Raw genomic sequence first — 9889 nt, 5'->3', positions numbered from 1 at the left:
TTTGTCTTACAATTAGGGACCTCATTGATTTCTTGGAAATCCAAGAAGCAACAAACTGTAACTCATAGCTTAGCAGAGGTAGAATATCGCAGCATGGCTGCTGTAGTTGTTGAAGTCATTTGGATGATTGGATTACTGAAGGACTTGTGTGTGGAAGTGTCAACTCCCATACAGCTCTATTGTGATAGCAAAGCAACTATGAAGATTACTCCAAATCCAATATTTCATGAGCGTACCAAACACATCGAGATTGATTGTCATTTTGTTAGGGAGAAGTTAAAGGAAGGGCCTATACATAGTTCATGTGTCAACCAAGTTCCAACTTGCAGACTTATTAACAAAAGGATTGGGAGTGTCTCAACATAGTTTCTTACCATCCAAGCTAGGAGTTCTTGATATATTTCACCCTCCAGCTTGAGGGGGAGTATTGAAATGACTGAAATGAGTTAGTTAGAATGTTTGTTAGTGGAATTGATAAGCTGTGATGAGATGTCATCACGTGGTCCTAATTGAGTCGGTTAGAAGCTAACTAACTAGCAGGTATATATATACTTAGCTTGTATGCAACACAATTCAGATTTGATATATCAAAAATAATCTCCCTTCTTCTTCTTCTTCTTATTCTTCTTAATCCTCTGTATGCAAAGCATCTGAGAATCTCAATTTCCACAATATGAATGCTCAATTGAGCAACATTTATCTCAAATTTCATGGCTACTAGATAATGTTGTATATGTATATTTTTATTTGACGTTTAAATCTCATCATGAACAAAAATAAAATACTTGTCAAATTAAAAATTTCAATTGATTTTTATATTTCATTAATTAAAAATCAAAAAGACTAAGAAATTACTAATAAATCTATAATAAATTGTACCGTACCGATAAAGAATTAAAATTTAAGGAACATATGCCTTAAAAATTGATTGATTTTTTTTTAAAAAAAAACAAGTTTGATATAAGAATTCTATAATTGTAAGTTGTTTCGTAAATTCTAGTTTTTTTAGTGACAAAGGCAAACATCAATAGCTTTACTAGTGAAATTATGACCATAACTGATGGACACTATTTATTTATAATTCTTTTTGTTTTTGATATCCTCATTTGAAATTTACTATGTGCATGACATAAATGATGATTATCATAAATATTTAATATTTTACATTATACATAATATGTATCTTACAAAATACTATCACACAATATTTGATTATGATTGTTATAAATGGGTAATTTTAAAAAAAAGTGTAATGCTATAATGAATGACATTGTTATTATAAATAGAATGTTGTTATGGAGAAGTAAAATATAACATGAAAAATTGGTTCTGGAGAAAATCAGTCTGTTATAGTAAATTGTCATTATAACGAATGATCGTTATAGAGAAGTTTGACTGTATAACTTTAACTTTTAAATACTCATCCATTTTAATTTGTTTGTCTGGTTTTAACTTGAGACGGAGTTTAAGAAAGTAAAGAATTTTTTTGAATCTTATGGTCTGAAAATAAAAATATGCGGACTATGCCAAAGTGTTTTTTAATTAACTAATCTTAAACATACTTATATGGAAACTTGAAATTAAAGAATTGTCAAAAAAGAAAAGAGACATTCTCTTTTTTAAACGAATAAAAAAAAATAAGACAAATAAATTAAAACAGATAAAATATCATTTTTCAATTCAAATTTTATATAGTAATACTTTTTAAAAATATTACTCAATTCATGTTCAGACTTCTACGAAAAAATAGTTCCATCTCTCTTTAACTAAATTTGGCCGTACAATTATTTTCTTTAAGAAAATTATTTGATTATACATTATACTTAAATTTTCACTCTAACTTCTCGAAAGGTAAATTTGAGTTCACTATATGACCAATACAACATAAAGAAGGAAAAATATCCCTAAGATGACACATAAGACTTATTAGGGACATTATGAATTCATAGTGATTAACACCCTAAATGTCATAACTAATATATTGTACTCCAAGAACATGGAAGAACATGCAATGAAAAAAAATTACATTATTTTAATATATATTTTTAAGTGAAAGGCATGTTTAGATCAACACAATTTTAAATATTATTTTTGAAATTAATTTTAAATACTATTATTTTTTTTCAAATTCACGTTCAAACACTTAGTAAAATTTTGATTATCTTTGTTTGTTTTCTTTTCTAGCAATCTTCTTAATTTGTCACTTAATAACTTTGTATTTGTTCTGTTAAATAAATTGATTTAATAACAGAAAAGGAAAGCTCTTGTAGCTCAGTTGGTTAGAGCACCCGTTTAGTAAGCGGGAGGTCTTGAGTTCGACTCTCAACAAGAGCATCACCTTTTCTTTTTCCTTCATTTGCTGCTTCAAAATATTTGAAATCTATGGCCAAAGATTTTAAGAAAATAATAAAAATATTGTATCAAGATTAAATTATATGTTAAAGTGCTTTTTCAATTCTTTTGTTCTATTCCTAACAGAACGTTAGGCATTATTGCCTTACTCATTATGGTGATTACTTCTTTTGTCCGTTGTGGCATTTGATGCCATTCTTTATTCTTTTTTGGCTTAATTGCCATTCTTTTATTGGTGGTTAACGTTGCTAAGAAGAACGTTGGGGGTTATTATTTTGCTTATGGCTGAATGTGGTCAGCCTTTGGCCATTATTCCTCCATTCAATCTACATTACTTCACTCTTTATTCCTCCATTATACCTTGTAATTTATGTAATATCTATGCCATTTATCTTCTCTATTTACTTCACCACTATCTTCCTATTCATTGCAAGGAAGACTTCCTCACCTATAAATAGAGATGGTGTTACTTTGTTTTAGAGATATATAAGAAAATATAGAGTGCATAAAAGTTAGTCAAAAAGAGAGTTCTTATTAGTTGAAAGGAAGTGTTCTTTTTTGTGGAGCTTTAAACTCAACTCTTATCCAGAGTTTGTTGAGTTACACTTTGTGATAAGGCTGTTGTATCATGGAGGAGACAAGTCAAGAGGACTACTGCTGGAGCGGTGAAAAGATTTATTGCAGTGGGCTTGAATCTCCTTAAAAAGAGCGAGATATTCATTCCTCAGCCTGAAGATTTTATTTTCTTCATTTTATTTTTTTAATTGTAATTTGTAATTTTGTAATTTTCACCAACATGAACAAATTCAAAATGCGAAGAAGTCAAGGGATTCATTATGTGTATATATATGTGTGTGAACTTATAAATACAATATAATTCTCCATTGAAGATGGTTTGGATTTGAGTTGTATAGATTTTAGGTCAAATCTAGATCCCGAACTGATACTTGGTTTATAAATTAGTGGTTCGGGTTATTGATTTTACAGTTTGGATCTCGTTTCACTATCCTATAATAATCGGGTTATTAGTTCGAATTTCAATTTGACCAATTTTCTTATCAAACAAGCCGATAACCCGATAGTCATTTATTTAATTACTATAATTTTCCCCACACTTAACTAAATTAACTAGAAAGTTAGGTTACAATTAGTTCATTTCTCACTTTAAAGTTCAGATCATTCACTGTCAGTAGCGGCTACTCTTGCCAATAATCACAAGTTAATTACTCCTAAGTGAGATCATATTTCTTATAATATCAAGATTTCTATATTCAATGGTTTGTGCTTCTTCTTAGTCTCGTCTATGTCGTGAAATAAACCTAATGAACTTGCAATATTTATCTAGAAATCCTTACACTTTGTCATTAAGTGACTCTCAATGAAAAATTTTGTGTGAAATTTTAACGGTTAACCCGATAACCGAACTGATAACAATCAATAACTAATTAATCGATATTTTAACAGTTTAGCATATCTACAAAACGATAAAGATAAATAGAACAACCGAATTTCAAAATCAGATCAAACCAAACCGATCGATACACAATCCTAATTCAGATGGACTCCCTTATCCCTATTTAATTATTTTTCATAATAAGAAAAGAACAAATAGAGCAAACCCTACATAATCTTTCTTCGTACGTATTTAAATTGCTCATATTTATTAGACTAATAAATGCACTACAATGTGAGTAGTAACTTGCAAACATACTATGTTGTGGTGCAATGTTGGGACTGCTCCACCCTTAATCAGAAATATCGAGTTTGAGCCCTAGTATGGAAAAAATACTGTTGGGATCCCAAATGGACCCTGCAATACGCGATCCGTATTTAGTCGGAGCTCAATGCTCTAAACTCGGTACTTTTGACATAGCATATAAATTTATATGTAAAAATTCATGAAATTATAACAATAATAGATATGAATTCATAACTTTAAAAAAATAAATAGATTCAACATTAAGAACTTAAATATTGAACTCATAAAACTTAAATTTGAATCCGCCTTTGAATTCATGTCCACCCTATACTTTGAAGAGTTATTATTTTAAAATTGATTTTTGGCTTAATAACACTTATTCAAATTCTATGGAATGGTCATTTCAAGGAGTAACAAGCGGTATTTTTTTATAGTATGGGCCACTGTGATCACTTAAGTAGCTATTACAGTTAGAGATTTTTCTAAAATACAAAGTTCCAACGATGGCTGCCCAGATATGTTTAGAAGCAAACATTGGTGGAACTATCTAAAATGGTGTGGGTTCCAAAAGTACTGCATTTCGCTCCCTCTTAATTTAGAAAATCCACCATTTTATTCTGCTCCCTAAATACATGCGTCACTAGTGCCTCCCCAATCTCCGGATCAAAGATGTGAACTCGAAAACAATGTTAGCATATAATATATTGTCATGTTTCAACATATCAATAACTTCCATGAAGTCTGAATTAATCACCAGCGATGTTAAATTATGGTAGCAAGCCAATTGGAGTCCTAATCTGAGGGCTTAAAGCTCAGCCAAAGTAGAGTTGTCGTGGGTTGTTTTGCACATGAAACCAATGACCCAGTCTCCCCTATGTTTTCTGATGACTCCGCTCACACCCCCAGTTCTAGCACCTTTCATTAAAGCACCATCAATGTTTAACTTGAAATTTCCTAGTAATGGGGTTTTCGTTTGACGGATATAGTGGTGTGGTGGCCATTAAGAGCCTTTGGAGGTCTAATTAAAAGGTGGTATTTAGTGTCTTGGTTAAGAACATGATTAAAAGAGATGCCTTCCTTTTTTCCCTTGAAGAGGTTTTCATTTATTTGAATTCAGATATTCTAGAAACATAAGGGTAGCATTACCTCCCATGGTAAGAGGTCGTTGTACGACTTTCCTTTGCTTACTATCCAGGTTTTTTCCCAGTTTTCACTAGAGAGGTCATGGTTAGCCAATGACAAAGGTTGTAGCATTTGTACACGTAAAGAAGATGTGGTTGATATATTCATTTATGTTGCCACAAAGATTGCAGTTTGGGTTTACTTCTAATCCAATCCTGTGCAGAAAGTGGACAGTAAGAAGTCTTCCATGTTGCATGAGCCAAAGGAAAGTTTTGATCATGTTTGGGCCCTAAATTTTTCAAATCCATTCAAAATTCTTGCTGGTGTGTTGCTTACCATGAGGGAGGGACTTTTGGATGAGGGTATAGGCACATCTAGTTGAGAATTTCCCATTGGTAGTAACATCACAAGCAAGGATATCTTACTTATCGCAGTCAGATATCATACAGATTGTTTCAATGCTACTCTTCACAAATACAACACATAAAAAGATAGGCTTGATAGATCCCATCTACCATTTCTCTAAAAGATATTGACAGTTGCTACTTCCTCATTCTTTCTTAAAGGTCTATGCAACATGCTTCTGATGGTGTCATGATTGGAAATTCATTTTTTATTGAGGAAATTAACTTTGTTATCTTGAAGATTGTCCATTTGTTATTCATCATGCTATCCTTCCAACCATCTAGGACACATTTCCAAATTCTTGATACTTGATGTTTTCTCTAATTGAGATTTTTCTTGAAATACTTACTTGTGAGTACCTAGCCCGATAAGTTTTCTTGGTTGTGGAATAGCCTCCAAGCTAAACTTACATAGAGGGATCTGTTCTTGATCTCACTCGTTTAGATCCCCAATCCCCCATCTTTCTTAGAGTCAGTAATAGTGTCTCAATTCACCAATTGAATTTTCCTTCTTTTATCATTAGTACCCCAAATGAAATTCCTTTGGATTTTATTCAGGATGATACTCACCTTATGAGGAACTTTCATGAATTAGATGATATGGGAGGGAATGCTAATGAGAGAGGCTTTTGTTAGCGTAGTTCTATCACGCTTCGAGCCTATATCCAGGATGTGTCCATCACTCAAAAAAATTTGTTGGTCCCATGTGAACCCTTGGCTTGGAAAACTGTAGAATAGATGACTCAATATGATTTGCGGAAGCTTAAGTAGATGAGCATTTAAAACATTTAAAGAAATCTTAAAATAATTGTCTAAAAGTAATCAATATTAATACTAAAAGTATTTCAAAACATTTGAAAAGAAATGTTAAACTGACTATCTACTTGTGTCCATGAAGCCTCTACTAAATTGATAGTCGGTGCCGGAACAGAACCTTTGGCTACCTCAAATCCTAATGTTTACTAATACTGAAATAAGCATAACAAATGAATAAGGTCCTTCGAAAACAAAGAGGTCTCACCAAAAGTTGATTGAAGAGAGATCTCAACAAAACACCTATTGATGATCGTGAATATTTATATCTGCATCATAAAAAATGCAACATCGAATAACATTAGTACATGAAATATACGATATGTAATATGATTGAATCAAACAAATAATTGAATTGGAAGTTTGGATATAACTCAACTGATGTACGACATAAACATGAAGTAAAAACCATTTAAGCCTCACAATAAAATATGCAATAGAAGAAAAATATTAAAATAATATAATTTACTTTATTAGGGAGTTATTCTAATCGACAACCATTATTATGAGTCTCGTGATAATACAACATTCTACCCACGTCACCAGAGCCATCTTATACCTTGTCGGGGCATAGGAAAACCACTTTAACATATGTATCTATCTAATAGGCCTTCTCAAAGGCAAGTGAGGAGTCGCTCGAATTGCGGTACGATCCTATCCTACATTGGCTACGTAGTTTATAGGGCTTTGAGTTATATGAGTTTTAATCCAAACAAATACTCAATACTACTCCCAAAAACATGCAATATCAATAATGCTCATATAAATCTGTGTTGAGTTAATACTCAAAAATCCCTCTTAGGGAAAACTATTTGACAAAAATGCTTTCTGAAAACCATTTATACTCTTCTCGAAATACTACCTCTTTTTTCAATGTAAAATAATACAATTGGAACCATTTATGTTCCTTAAAAATTCTTTTTAAATAAAGCTTTGAAAAGTATCCCTAAAGTCACTTTAATTTCAAAAATCAATGCATGAAAATACTTTCACAAAGGTTTTCAATCAGATTCTCAATAACTAGGGCTCATGTGATCAAAAGCATGAACAATAACTCAAAGAAATCAATAGAATGTAGTATCATAATTTTAATAAATAAGAGAATCAAAATTCATCCTGTGAAATAGAAACCAAACTCGAAACTCATGGAGCTTTGGTTAGAACTCTAGAATTAACTCTTTATTGACTGAATTTAGATGTAGGGCATGAGGACGAACTTAGTTCATCACTATGAGTATCTTTATATACTTGGAAGAACAGTGTTCTTGGAGAAACTTGAAGAATACTCTTGAAACCTTAGTTTTCTCCTTTTGAATTGTTGCTTTATGTCTTGAGAGTGATTATGGGATATTGGGGTCGAATAGCACTATTTAGAACCTTAATTAGTGTAAAAACATTGGGGTTTAGGCTTAGAAAGGGTAAAAAAAGACTGAATTATCCCTATTTTAAAAGTGCCAAAATGCACATATGGGTGTTATCTATGTTTTATAGGTCCTTCTATGGTCCGTAGAGGCCAAACATGGAAAGTCGACTGAAATTCTAGGTTTCTGAACTTTGGGTCTACGGTTCGTAGAACAAGCTACGACTCATAGACATGGCCCGTCCTGTCTATTTTAAAAGTTTTCTCTGAACTCTTTCTATGTATGAACACGTTTTATGGGTCATGGATTATTCCACAAGCCGTAGGAAGCGTCCGTAGAAAAGGTATTGAGATTGGAAAATTTCACCAAGTCTGGAATCTCCCCACGACCCATTCTTACGGGTCGTATACAACTATCTATGGATAATGATGTCAGTACGTAGGAACTCAGCAAAGAGTTTGTCAAATTCTAATTTCCTAACTCAGCTTCCACGACTACCATCTATGGTTAGTAAGTGGACTCGTTCAAACTGGCACCAATAATTTTATGCAATTTCTGCAATTCTAACTTAGCTATGGACTTCCGAGGTGTCACAAGTTCTACCTGTCATGTTTAAGAACTTATTTTTTCATCTAAAAAGTTTGTTGTTCATGTAATCAATAATGAACTGGAAGTCATTATTGATAAGTTTTTTTGTAGATGAGAATCCAATGTACTTCCCAAAGGTGGTGTTGGCCTTAATATTGAGCATGTTGGAGTAAGAAGCTGGATTTTTCTTGGTGCAATTTGAAGAAAAGATGACCTTTGATTTGCTATTATTAATGCTTTGGCCAGATCTAGTGCAAAACTCCCCAACGGTGTTAATAATGGAGGTATAATTGAGCTTACTAGCTTTTGTAAAGAGAGTGAGGTCATCAACAAAGAATAAGTGGGTCAACATGGGTCCTCTAGTGGTGATCTTAACATAGGACCATGATTTATTAGTCGGTTCTATATCAATTTTCCTAGCCAGTCTTTCCATACACAAGATGAACTAGTATGGGGATATGAGATCACCTTGTTTTATGCCTCTTGAGGGATTGAAAGGATTAGTTTTTTCTCCATTAACCAGAATGGAGATGGAACTGTTGCTAACACAGAACATGATAAATTTGGTCAGATCTAGAGGGAAGTTAAAGAAAATGAGGGTGTTTTTATGTAGGAGTCAAAGGTTTTTTCAAGATGAATCTTAAGGACCACGTTAGCCTCATTCCCTCCCATCTTCTTAAAGTGGGAGAGGTATTCTTGGACAATGATAGCATTGTTAGTAGCTTTTTATGGGAAAGAAAGCTTGTCTAGTTTGGACTAATGATGGTTCTGAGCAAGGGTTTGATTCTATTAATAATGATTTTTGTCAAAAGCTTGTAGATAGTATATTACAAAAACCAATAGGTCTGTACTTCTTTAATATAATGATCCTGAAGGTCATTTTTAGAAATTTTTATAAAATAACATTTTACCCCTCCCTTTAGTTGCCCTAAGTCATTTCTAATTGGTATCGAGTGTTGATTTAGACAAAATTCTATGAAAAAGTTGGGTTTTGGAAATTTTGAGTTTTAAAAAGCTTTAAGTGTTCAAAAGTGGTATTTGGGGTCAACCGAAGCTACGAGTGTCAAAACAAAATTTTGTTGATTTCAGCAGCTCCAGAATGTGGAAATTGGTCTAGCAGAGTTTATAGTATCAGAATTAGAGTTGTAACGAAGATTTGAGGTTTTGAATTGGAAATTTGATGAATTTTAGGCCAAGTTTGACTTTGGTCAACTTTTGGAGTTTGGATGCTCGGAATGGAATTTCGATGACTCTATTGGATTTGGGGGATAGTTTTAGGTCTAGGAGTGTCTTGGATTGAATTTTTGGAGCTTCCGAGCTCGTTTTGATATTTTGGAAGCTTTAGTTAGTTTAGTTGTAACTTTTCGAGTTTCAGGTCAAGGATACATGAAATTTGAATTTTGATAGTTCCACTGAGTTCGAAACATCGAAATTAGTAGGGTAGCATATAAATTGTGTGCTCAAGATTTTGAACGAATTCCGAGGGTTTATTCTGGGACTTGAGACTTGTCGGATTTTGTTGTGTTTGTTGATATCTGGTGCCTGTATTT

The 9889-nt window shown here is 32.7% G+C and overlaps 1 non-coding gene across 1 annotated transcript; it reads left to right on the top strand.

The window, feature by feature from the left end:
• The first annotated feature begins 2260 nt into the window (after positions 1-2260).
• On the top strand, positions 2261-2334 carry TRNAT-AGU (transfer RNA threonine (anticodon AGU)). Its single transcript has one exon. It is a non-coding gene; the product is annotated as a tRNA-Thr (tRNA).
• Positions 2335-9889: the final 7555 nt, after the last annotated feature.

Source organism: Solanum dulcamara, chromosome 9 (genome assembly GCF_947179165.1).
Source record: "Solanum dulcamara chromosome 9, daSolDulc1.2, whole genome shotgun sequence".
NCBI lineage: Eukaryota > Viridiplantae > Streptophyta > Magnoliopsida > Solanales > Solanaceae > Solanum > Solanum dulcamara.
Note: the sequence above shows the minus strand (reverse complement) of the source record. Positions and strands in the feature narration are given on the sequence as shown.